At 47.4% G+C, this 11,528-nt stretch overlaps 1 long non-coding RNA gene across 10 annotated transcripts in view; it reads left to right on the top strand.

The window, feature by feature from the left end:
• The first annotated feature begins 1,211 nt into the window (after positions 1-1,211).
• Positions 1,212-11,528, top strand: part of LOC102547573 (uncharacterized) — an 11,425-nt gene continuing 1,108 nt past the window's right edge. The window contains exons 1-7 of one of the 10 annotated variants that reach the window (XR_015648306.1): positions 1,310-1,427; positions 2,405-2,454; positions 4,994-5,119; positions 6,134-6,309; positions 8,238-9,039; positions 11,210-11,339; positions 11,462-11,528. The exon at positions 11,462-11,528 is cut by the window's right edge and continues 1,108 nt beyond it. This is a non-coding gene — a long non-coding RNA (uncharacterized LOC102547573). Of the gene's footprint in view, positions 1,442-2,404; positions 2,455-4,232; positions 4,418-4,993; positions 5,120-6,133; positions 6,310-8,237; positions 9,341-9,534; positions 10,780-11,209; positions 11,340-11,461 lie in introns of those variants that run through there. The other 9 variants (XR_015648303.1, XR_015648300.1, XR_015648307.1 and 6 more) reach the window with 9 other exon arrangements.

Here is an 11,528-nt window from a genome sequence, read left to right as displayed (position 1 = left end):
CTCATGGTACTGGCTAAGGGGAGGGGCAGAATGGAAGTGTTTGACTCTTGACTACGTGAATGGAGATATCCAATATCATCTTCGTGAAGATTCAAGGGTAGGTAGGGGCTGATGGGCTTAGAGAGCAGAGACGAGAGTTGATTCTGGATGTTAGGCATGTTAATAACAGATTTCACCTTTGTACAGCACTTGCTACAAATGCGTACATTGGCTATGTACTCCTACACTACAAATGTTCCTCTTACGCACAGCTGCACCCCTACCTCCAATTCAAAGGGAATGCCCCTTCTATTTTAAACGCTGGTTTCCCAGTCCCTCCTCTTAAGTTCTAGCAAGTGTGAGGGCCTGTAAACTCGTCTGCTCTTGTTAGACTCTTGCTCCGCTGGGTCCTCTGCTCATGACTTACTCTGCCCTGGGCCTGACCATCGTTGCCCTTGCACTTTCATATTCATCATATGAGGAGAAGGAAGAGGAGGAGGAGAAAGTGGAGGACGAGGAGGAGGGAGCACAGATAAGCTAGTGTGCCCATTGTATCCATTTGCAGATTGTGATTCAAACAGAAGTTTGATAACTCCTGAATCCAATGTCCACTTTGGTCATCAGTTGAAGTGGAGGGCAGTGAGGTCATCTCAGCTGGCAGGAGGCAGTTGTGAAGTAAGGCACACTCTTTACAAAGAGCTCACTGCAGTGAGAGAGACGGGTAAGTGCAGATCAGTATTAATCAATATAGAACTTGGCGCTATGAGTTGCCCAAGGACCAACTCTTGTTCTTAGAAAAGATATTGTTCCTGGCCGCAGAAGCACTCCTGGGACCCAGGGGTGACTAACTGATGAGCTCCACTTACCTACCAGCAGTGACTGGTCCAAGGGTGAGCACATGACAAAAATCTACAGATGCGTTCTGCCTTGAGCTTTTGAACGAGGAATCTGGAAGACAGGGATCAATTTCCTGTGTGATCGTGGAGTTGCCGAGTGAGGCAAACCATCAATGCTCATGTCCACCCTCCAAGAAGGAAAAACATAGGAATCAGAAGTGAGGTGGGAAACTCCGAGAGAGCCAGGCACCTCTTCCTCCTCATGGCCTCACAGTCACTTCAGAGGCTGTCTGACCTCTCTCCCCATTCCCTCCCTCCTTCCCTCTCCTCCTTTCTTTGCTTAAGCTGGTTTAAGTGGACCTTCTCCTGTAACCAAGGGAGTTAGGAATGAAAACAAATCCTAAAAGGGAGTCATTGAGACAAAATATTTGTCAAAGAATGAACATAACTCTGAAGTCACTGAGTGGGCTGGGAGAGAGAGAGAGAGAGAGAGAGAGAGAGAGAGAGAGAGAGAGAGAGAGAGAGAGAGGAGGGAAGGGAGAGGAGAGGCACTAGGATCTAGTGAAAACTTCATGGCAAGCATATTTGAACTGGACTTGAAGAAGACATAAGGTAAAATGATAAAGGTAGACCTGGGAAGGGCAGGGGAGGGCTGAGGAGGGCTGAGAAGGGCAGGGAAGGGCAGGAGAGGCCTAGGGAGGGCTTGCCCGGGGAAATAAACAACATGAAAGATGGTGACAGAATAGTCAGGATACAAAGGTGGGAGCTGCGATATTTTAGCTTTTAGGGGAAGGAAGAGGAAGCTTCACCTACTGACTTTCCACACAGATGGTTTTCCATAATGAGGTCTATTGTTGCATCGTCTAACGCATAGCCAACAGTCTTTATAATAGTTTAATAGTAGACCTCTTAATATTACCACAACACTGGGAAACCAACTCCCAAGAAGGAGTAGTCATATTAAAAGTAGTCATACATATACATATACATATACATATACATATACATATACATACACATACACATACACATACACATACACATACACATACACATACACACACACACACACACACACACACACACACACACACACACACAGTTGATGTTGAACCTAAGGCCTTGTGCAGGCTGAGCACGCATTCTACCATAGATCTATACCCTAGCCTCATAATTTTGATTTTCACACTATATTGATTTCCATGATTTTAATATAATACTCCAACAATCTTCTTCACTTGCCACAATCCACTTAGTTTTTAATTGGTGCTAGTTAGGCCTAGAATTTGTTTGTTTGTTTGTTTGTTTGTTGTTTGGGGGATGCCACAGTGTGCATTTGGAGGGCAGAGGACAAGTTTGGGGAGTCAATTCTCTCCTTCCATCATGTGGCTCCTGGGGATTGAACCCAGGTCTTTAGGCTTGGCAATAAGTAGCCTAATCTTTGAGACATCTTACTGGTGCTCGACCCAGAAAATTTTCACAGCTCATTTGGGATTAGGTGTTGGTTTTAAAACTCTAATGAGATCAGAATTTCTCTCTTAAGAAAAGTGTACACACTCATATATGAAATTTTTGCCTAAAATTCCCAGGAAATTCACAGTATCTTTCTTCTCCTGAAACTCCTAGGGTCTACTTGCTGGTGAGTATTGGGATCTTCAGTAGGGGATTCACTTTGTTCCTTGTTCCAGTTTCATGTGAGAGCTCTGTGTTCACACTGTGCAGACACAGCTCCATGTGACAGCCCTGTGTTCACACTGTGCAGACACAGCTTCATGTGACAGCCCTGTGTTCACACTGTGCAGACACAGCTCCATGTGACAGCCCTGTGTTCACACTGTGCAGACACAGCTTCATGTGACAGCCCTGTGTTCACACTGTGCAGACACAGCTTCATGTGACAGCCCTGTGTTCACACTGTGCAGCCACAGCTTCATGTGACAGCCCTGAGTCCACACTGTGCAGACACAGCTCCATGTGACAGCCCTGTGTTCACACTGTGCAGACACAGCTTCATGTGACAGCCTTGTGTCCACACTGTGCAGACACAGCTTCATGTGACAGCCCTGTGTTCACACTGTGCAGACACAGCTCCATGTGACAGCCCTGTTTCCACACTGTGCAGACACAGCTTCATGTGACAGCCCTGTGTTCACACTGTGCAGCCACAGCTTCATGTGACAGCCCTGTGTCCACACTGTGCAGACACAGCTTCATGTGACAGCCCTGTGTTCACACTGTGCTGACACAGCTTCATGTGACAGCCCTGTGTCCACACTGTGCAGACACAGCTTCATGTGACAGCCCTGTGTTCACACTGTGCTGACACAGCTTCATGTGACAGCCCTGTGTTCACACTGTGCAGACACAGCTTCATGTGACAGCCCTGTGTCCACACTGTGCTGACACAGCTTCATGTGACAGCCCTTTGTTCACACTGTGCTGACACAGCTTCATGTGACAGCCCTGTGTTCACATTGTGCAGACACAGCTTTATGTGACAGCCTTTCATCCTCACTGTGCAGACACAGCTTCATGTGACAGCCCTGTGTCCACACTGTGCAGACACAGCTTCATGTGACAGCCCTGTGTTCACATTGTACAGACACAGCTTTATGTGACAGCCTTTCATCCTCACTGTGCAGACACAGCTTCATGTGACAGCCCTGTGTCTACACTGTGCAGACACAGCCTTTCTTTCCTAGTGTCTTGTCCGTTTGGGTCTGTTGCTTTTCACTGTGTCCATTTGCCTTGAGATACTATCTCTAGGACTTTTTTGAAGCCGAGAATGAAGAAGCTGGGGTTTACCTCCCCTACAAAAATCGAAAACAAAACCAAAAACCCACAAAAAAATGAAGAGTTGTCTATCAGAAATGTAGGGAATCTGCTAAGCCAGGACCATTTCAATTACCATAATGGTTTAAGACTTTTTTTTGACTGTTCAAATTATACAAATGAGGGGCATTGTCCTAGACTAAATGGTGCATCAAAAGATACACTGTTTCTAATCCCTGACTCTATGAATGCTACCTTATTTGGAAAAAGGGTTATGCCTATAAAGTTAAGATAGAGTATCTTAGGATGAGGTCATCTGGATAATATGGGTGAATCCTGGACCCTAAATCTAATGGTAAGTGCTCTTGTGAGAGCTACAGAGGAAGCGGAGGTTGGAGTGATGTAGCCACAGGTCAAGGCATGCTGACAGCATCTGAAGTAAGAAGCTGGGAGCAGACTCTCCCCCAGAGTTTCCTCCGACACTGCAGTTCTGCTAACACCTTGATTTTAGGTTTCTGGCTTCCAGAACTGTCAGATGATAGACTTACCATTTTGATCAATTCAATTTGGATGGTTGTCTTAGCAACCATAGGACAATACATTGTAGCCCATATAAAGATTTGCCTGTTATTTCAATTTCTCTAGGGCTTTCTCTCCTCCTGCCCTGCTCACCACCAATACAACGTTCCTTGCTGTTTGTTCTCTGGAGCAAGGAATACCAAAAACCCCGAAACTTGCCTACAGTTAGTCAACCACAGGTCCACAGACTGACAACTTAAATTCCTAGGTCAGAAACAGGGTGGTTTATTACAGCGAGAGCAGTGGCCAGGGTAAGTGAATCTGTGTATCCTGAATAATCATTGAGAGACACAAAGAGAATCAAATACTAGCCTATGAACTCCGTGGGTCACAGAGGGAATCAAATGCTAGTCTGTGCACAGGCTGGGCTTCACTTATTGATTTTCATAGAGGAGTTTCTTCCAAATGTGGCCTATTTTGGCATCTGACCCATGGTCAATATGCCATATAATAGTTTTATATAAATTCTGTGTTGGGTATTTCCAGGTTTCTTAATATTTTCATAATAGAAAGAGTCGAATTTAAATTTAAAAAATGTCTCACTCATTTGTGTGTTCATTTGGGGAAGAGAGAGAGAGAGAGAGAGAGAGAGAGAGAGAGAGAGAGAGAGAGAGAGAGAGAGAGAGAGAGAGAGAGAGAGAGAGAGAGAGAGAGAGAGAGAGAGAGGTGTGCAATGGTGGCCGGGTGGAGGTCAGAGGAAAATTCTGGAGAGTTGGTTCTCTCCTTCCACCTGGTGGGCTCCAAGGCTCAATCTGGGGTCCTCACAGGCTTGGCACCTTTGCCCGTTGAGACATCTTGTTTGTCATATGTTTTATTTTTATTTCCAGTGCTGGGTACTGAACTCAGAGCCTGAGTCATGCTAGGAAAGCACTCTATTGGTGCCCTGGATCTTTCATTCCAGCTGTTAGCCTTCTGTCTAAGCTCCACCCCCACGGTTACCCGACAACTGCCAGGTATGCCTGACACTAAAAGGGGCTCCTTGCCCCCTCTTCACTCTCTTGCTCTTACTCTCTTACTCTTACCATCTCCCCCCTTTGTCCCTTCTCTCCCCACCCCCCTCTCCCCTTCTCTCTTCTCTCCGTGCTCATGGCTAGCCTCTACTCTTCTCTTTCTCTACTTCTCATTTTCTCTCTCTTTCTTTTCCCTCTCTTAACCCTCCTTGTCTCTGCCATTACAATAAACCTCCTTCACGTGAGACCGTGTTGGCCTGGTGTCATTTGTCAGGACCCGAGCCGCAATTTCCATCCCAACACTGGCCAGTGGCCATGCCATTCTCTGTTTCCTCAAGGGATGCCACCTTTGTGGGGCTAGTTTGTAAGCACTTGTGCCCTTGAATCTGAAGGGAGACGCCGTGCCCATTTTCCAAGGCAGTAAGTGAACCTGTTGGTCGGGGAGTAGGGCAGTTCTCTTCTCCTTGTACTCATTACACGCACTAACTCTAGAACGGAGGCAATCAAGCGTCTGCCAGCAAGGTATGCACAGTGTCAGCATTCCCTGAGAGAACTGTTTCCTGGTGAGTGGGAGTGGGGGTGGGGGAGTTTGTAGGGGGTGGGAGGTGTAGAACTCATTCTCGCTCTGCAGACACATTAATTATTGCTCCCCTGACCAGAACAGCTCTTAACTGATGGCAATACCAACAGTAACAGTGTGGAAGATTCCATACATAACAAAATGGTTATGAGAGAACCTCGCCGGCAGGGTTGACCCACTGCTCACACACCATGAAGAGATTGAGTGCAATTCCTTGTGGCCAGGGCCTTCTGATGCTTTTGGAGCAGCATTCAAAGCACTTCCAAAAGAGGAATTGGATGATATCTGGAGCAGCCAGGGCTTCATTCGAAACAAAGCCCACCACTTCCCAGGATGTCACTTTTGAAGAAGGCCTACTTATTTGTACCTAAGTTTCAGGAGGATTGTCAAACAGAGCCACATGGACGTCTAACTCTGCCCTCTTTACCTAATGCTAGCACTACACGGAGAGGAAGAGGCAGAGACACAGAAGAGAGAGAACAGCTGGGGTGTGACATCCTCCGCTAAACGGTGTGTACTCCCACCTACAGAGCCTCTGTGGTCAATGTCCAACTCAAGACTGAAGTTGGAGCAGAAGGGTTAGAGTTTGGAAAAAACCCACGCCAGTTCTGAGGTCAGCTTTTCTCTGAAGCACTCTGCGGCCTAATCCAAACTAACAACTCTGGTGGGACATGGAGTGGTAAACAAAAATGACTGGAACCGAGTTCTAATTCAACTCAACAAAAATGCCTGCCTTGTATAATCCTATTGATTTCTTTTCCTTGTCTTGTGTGTGTGTGTGTGTGTGCATGTGTGTGTGTGTGTGTGTGTGTGTGTGTGTGTGAATGCATGAGCACATGTGTCTACAGGCACAGATGCCCCCCACATGTAACTTTTTACAAGGATGCTGGGGATTGAACTCAGACCCTTATGCTTGTGTGACAAGCACCTTGCTGACTGTGCCTTGTCTCCAGCTCTAGTCCCACTGAGTCTAAGACCAAACGACCAAACTATAGAGTCGAAGCCAATAGTCATTGACTTACTAGGGAGAAGATTGTAAGTCCAAATCACCTTTGTTAAACAAGGCAAAAAACATTTCACAACTTAGCATTTAACCTTAAACAAACCCAAACACTGAGATTTGAACCTTCTTTTCCTTCCCCTTTCCCCCCCAACATTTTATTTTTGAGAGCAAGCCTGCGTTTCCCCCTACGTCAGCAGTCTAGGCAAATGTTGAGCTTGAGGCAACCAGAGGGCATGAACTTGAACTAAAGTTTGAAAATATAGACTGCCCTAGATAACATCTCAAGATTAGGAGACATTTTGATGTAGAGCTTAGCGCAAGTCTTTTCTCTTCCCAAGGAGTAGTTACTCTCTGTTCTGGAAGCAGAGCAGAGAGAGGTAGTTTATATTTCCCAGAGTGGGGGGAAATGTCTCTAATTAAGTGAAATCCCAGGTTTCCCAAGACTTATTTTGGTTATTTATCTTGGGTCAGGGAGTAATTCCAACCTTGGGTTGGAAGGTGAGGGAGCAGGGCGAAGGTGCCTCCAAAAATGGAACCTGAAGACTTCGCTTAGAGTTTTCAAGAAGTGGACAATGACCCTTGGTGGCTGAGGGTTAGCATGGGTCAGTGACACCGAGAGAGATAACATTTAAAAAGAGATAGCAGAAAAGAAAGAAAGAAGTGAAAAAGAGAGAAAACTACCCAAGCATATCCCAGAGCCATCAAAGAGCCTGTGAGACCCTTGCTCTCAGAACTGAGGGTTTGAATCTCCAGGACTAGCCTGAGTGAGTCGGCTGAGTCAGGCCTGGTCTCACCTGGGAAGTCAAGGGGAGCTTCTGGCCTAGCAAAACCAGGAGCAGATACAACTGTGCACTGCAGCTCTATGAGAGCCTTGACAAGAATGCGTCCCTTTGGGAGACCATGAACTTCAACCAGGTCCAGTGCAGAGTTTTAGGGCCAGGCAGCAGGGTCCCAGAACATGCCCTTCCTCTTAGAGATGCCACCCCATGCAGCGATGGCTGGTTAATGAATACAGCCCATCCTTCCACCATGTTTCCTCTGAGTTGATGATACCTTGGCTCTGGCGTTAGAAAGTCTTTCCAGCATTCATTCACGAAGATCATCCCAGGACAGGTCACCACATCCCCTGCCCAAGCAGGCATCCACCTGGAATGCAGTGGTCCTGTCAGATGTTCCCCGCCTTCAAGACCAACTTAACTCCAGGACAAAAGGTTATGTTGCCAGTAAACAGTTTACAACCCTGCACACATAGGTTGGGTGACAGCTCAGAGGGTAAGGTGGTTGCTGTGCAAGCCTGAGGACCTAAGTTCGATTCCCGCCTCTACATGTTATGTAGCAGTTTCCTCTCGCATTGAAATTCTCCACTGAAAGCTGCCAGTGCAGGTTACACAGTAAGACCCTGTCTTACAAATCAATCAATCAATCAAACAAAGACATTTTGTCTGACAAATTTGTTTTTTATTTTGCGTAGTGTGTCAGGATTTGGCTAGAATTTATAGCTTCAGGGTAAGACATACTCAATCCTCTCTCTTTGTTAGAAGCTACCTGAAGAAAACACAGCTGAGGAATGAAGAAACCGAGGAATCAATTCACGGCATGGAGCGGCACTTTCTTGGCTACCAGAAGGAAAGAGACTTACCTTTCCAAACATTGAACCTCCTGGAGAAGAAGGAAGGAGCAAGAGACAGGCAATGTCCTCTGCAGGCCTTCTGTGGAGCAAGCATCAGGAGAGGCCTGTGATGAGTGGCTGTGCCCACGAGCTGTGGCTCCTCCCGGAGGCTGGCGAGGAGCAGCTCTGCTGTTTTCTGTAAACCTCCTTACCAGCTGGGGCCACGAGTGGCATCTGCATCTCGAGGCCAATCTAAACTTACAAAATAAACTCCATTGCAGAAGACCTCAAGAACTCACACAGCTGGCATTCTGGAACGAGGAAGGCACAGCCCAAGGCCACTCTGTGGACTAAGTGGAACCGCAGCTCCGGTGGCCCACCCTCTCTGGGCTGCTGTGTGTAGCCGAACCGACTGTTGGGGAAAGCCTTGCAAAGCAAGCTGAAGTGTGGGGGCCATGCCTCATCTGTCTCCGTGCATTTGCTGAGTGCCTGCCTCTTCCACTGCGTAAGGCGTGTGAAGAAGACAAGACAAGGTTCCTTCCTGGAGGGTTTCTGGGGTTTGGGAGAGTCATAGCTGACACCCAAAGCAGTAGCACACGAAAGTGGGGGCAGCTTCAAGAGCGCACTCCAGGGCATGCTCTGGTCCGCATTCTGTTGACCACAAGCAACTGAAAGGACATGTTTGTTTCCCCTCACACCCTTGAGGAAAGTCGAGGCAGGAACTCAAACAGGTGGGAGCCCTCGACGGGGACTTGAAGCAGACATTACGGAGGGACAGTGCGTACCTGCTTGTTCCTTCTGCCTTGCTTTGCTTGCATTCCTATACACAGACTCACATGCCTAGGCACAGTGCTGCTACCCACAGGAGATTAGTCCTTCCGAATCAATTACCAATAAAGACAGTGCCCTCAGCCATGCTCTCAGCTACTCTGATGGAGGCAGCCCCTCGACTGAGGCTCCCTTTTCCCGGGGGACTCTAGTTGGTGTCAGGTTGACAGTGGAGACTATGTCCCCATTGCATTGGTGGAGGGGGTAATTTAAAGAAATGCTGACCCTGGGAAGGGTGGCTAGAGCTGTTCATGGGGCAGTAGGACTTCCATGAGCTTCAGGACAGACTGGTCTACATAGTCAGTTCCAGTCAGGTAAGAATAAACAAGGCTACCTCTGTCAGAGGACATCGAGGAGGAAGTATGACCTTGCCAGCTGCCCGCTGAAAACAGAGCTAGGGGGTAATTTAAAGAAATGCTGACCCTGGGAAGGGTGGCTAGAGATGTGCATGGGGCAGTAGGACTTCCATGAGCTTCAGGACAGACTGGTCTACATAGTCAGTTCCAGTCAGGTAAGAATAAACAAGGCTACCTCTGTCAGAGGACATCGAGGAGGAAGTATGACCTTGCCAGCTGCCCGCTGAAAACAGAGCTGGACGACACAGCAAGCGACGATTTCGCTGACTGACATTGACACCTTCATTTAGTAATCAAACAGGAGAAGAGTCCTAAGCGTGCACCTCGCTTCCTCTCAGGTACACCGGGTTCCCAGTGCACACGACACTGCACAGGGCTTCACTGGGCTGTGGTGATCTGACTGACCCTAGAGAGTCCCAAGGAAACAGGTCAAAGACCTCCAGGAAATAGGATGTAGACGCAGGACCAGTGCAAGGTCAGCTAATTAGGGTGGGATTACTCTGCTGCTGATTTGATTTGTCAGGGGCAATGAGCGTCTCTCAGGATTTGGGGAGCAGTAATCACCTGCTTTCCCAGCTTTAGTTCTTCCATCAGCCAGGAGCAGGCACCATGCTAAAAATGAGTCTGAAAATCTCCTCACAGAGTTGTCTTTGTGGGGCCAGTGCCATGCTGCTGTGCCAGAGGGATTAATTGTTCTCAGGGTTTCTGTTTGCAAACCCTGCCCCCTTAGATTCACAAACACCCCCAAGGTCGTGTTTAGTGTGTATCAATCTGTTGTAACGCAACTCCAGAGTGATCATTTAAGAGTGAGCTCCAGGAGCTAATTGAGAAGGGGGTCACCAGCCTACTGCACCCCAAAATGAACCAGAGACATCTCCAAGTAAGAAAAAGGCTGTCATAGTTCCAGAAGCCTGGAAGGGAACTGCCTCAAAAGCTAACTTCATTTTAATCTGAAGGAGAATCCAACCAGGATACAGAGCCCTGCTCTATCTACTGTTGAACCGCAAGAGCCCTTAGGCTCAGAACCAACCGGAAAAGTCGATAGTAAACAGAGTCCGTGATCTAACTAGTTATACCGACAGAATTTACTGTTATTTTAGCACCTGCTACCAGGACAAACCCATGACCTTGTGAACTGACCTGTGAAATGACATTGATTTAATACAGGGCATAAGAATGTAAAAATTAACCGAGGACAGAAATTCCACCTTTCCTTTGCTTGAACAGAGTGCTTCACGACTGACCACACACTTGGTAAAAAAAATATATATATATATTTAAAATGTATCATTTGACAGCTTCCTACGTGTATACAATGTATCTTAACTGTATCTACTTCCGACTTCCCCCTCCCTCAACACCTCCTAACACATCCCCCTCCCTCCTTCATAACCTCCTCTTTTTATTTTTTTATAACCGGCTGAGTCCAATTAGTGCCGCCCACATGCACACGGGCGTGAGGCCACCCACCCAACCATGAACAGCCTATCAGCGGCTGCACTTCTGAAGAAAAATGACTCCCCTCTCCCCGGCAGCTGTCAGCTGCCAGTGGCTCCTCAGCCAAGGGTGGGGTGTCATGAGCCCTCCCCAGTCTATGCTGGAATGTTGACCGACTTGAGCCCCTGAAGGGCTTGCATGCTGGTAACTATATACACAGCCAAGTCCAGAAAATGCACAGCACTCCTCCTCCAGCTACTATCTTTTCCCCTTCTTCCAGATGTTTCCCAAGTGTGGGAGAGGGTGGTGACATCGAAGTCTGGCGTGCTCCTCACTTACGCTCAGTGCCGTGACCAGTAGAAGTCGGTATTAACTGCTGTCCGTTACAGAAAGGAGCTTCTCTGACCAAGGTTGTGAGTAATGCTAATCTATGGTTTAAACATAAGAATTTAGAAGGCAGTTTGACTTGTCCATTTTGTAAAATTATACTAATAGTACCTACCCGCTTCCTCCTGGCTTATGACTTCCACAGCCATGACTTTTATCTAGGTTTGCAGTATGAAACAGGAATTCCCTCCTGTGGAGTAGGCCTCAAGTCC

The sequence above is a fragment of the Rattus norvegicus genome, chromosome 1 (genome assembly GCF_021556685.1).
Source record: "Rattus norvegicus strain SHRSP/BbbUtx chromosome 1, alternate assembly SHRSP_T2T, whole genome shotgun sequence".
Taxonomy (NCBI): Eukaryota; Metazoa; Chordata; class Mammalia; order Rodentia; family Muridae; genus Rattus; species Rattus norvegicus.
The sequence above is the reverse complement of the archived record's forward strand: the minus strand, read 5'-3'. Positions and strand labels throughout refer to the sequence as shown.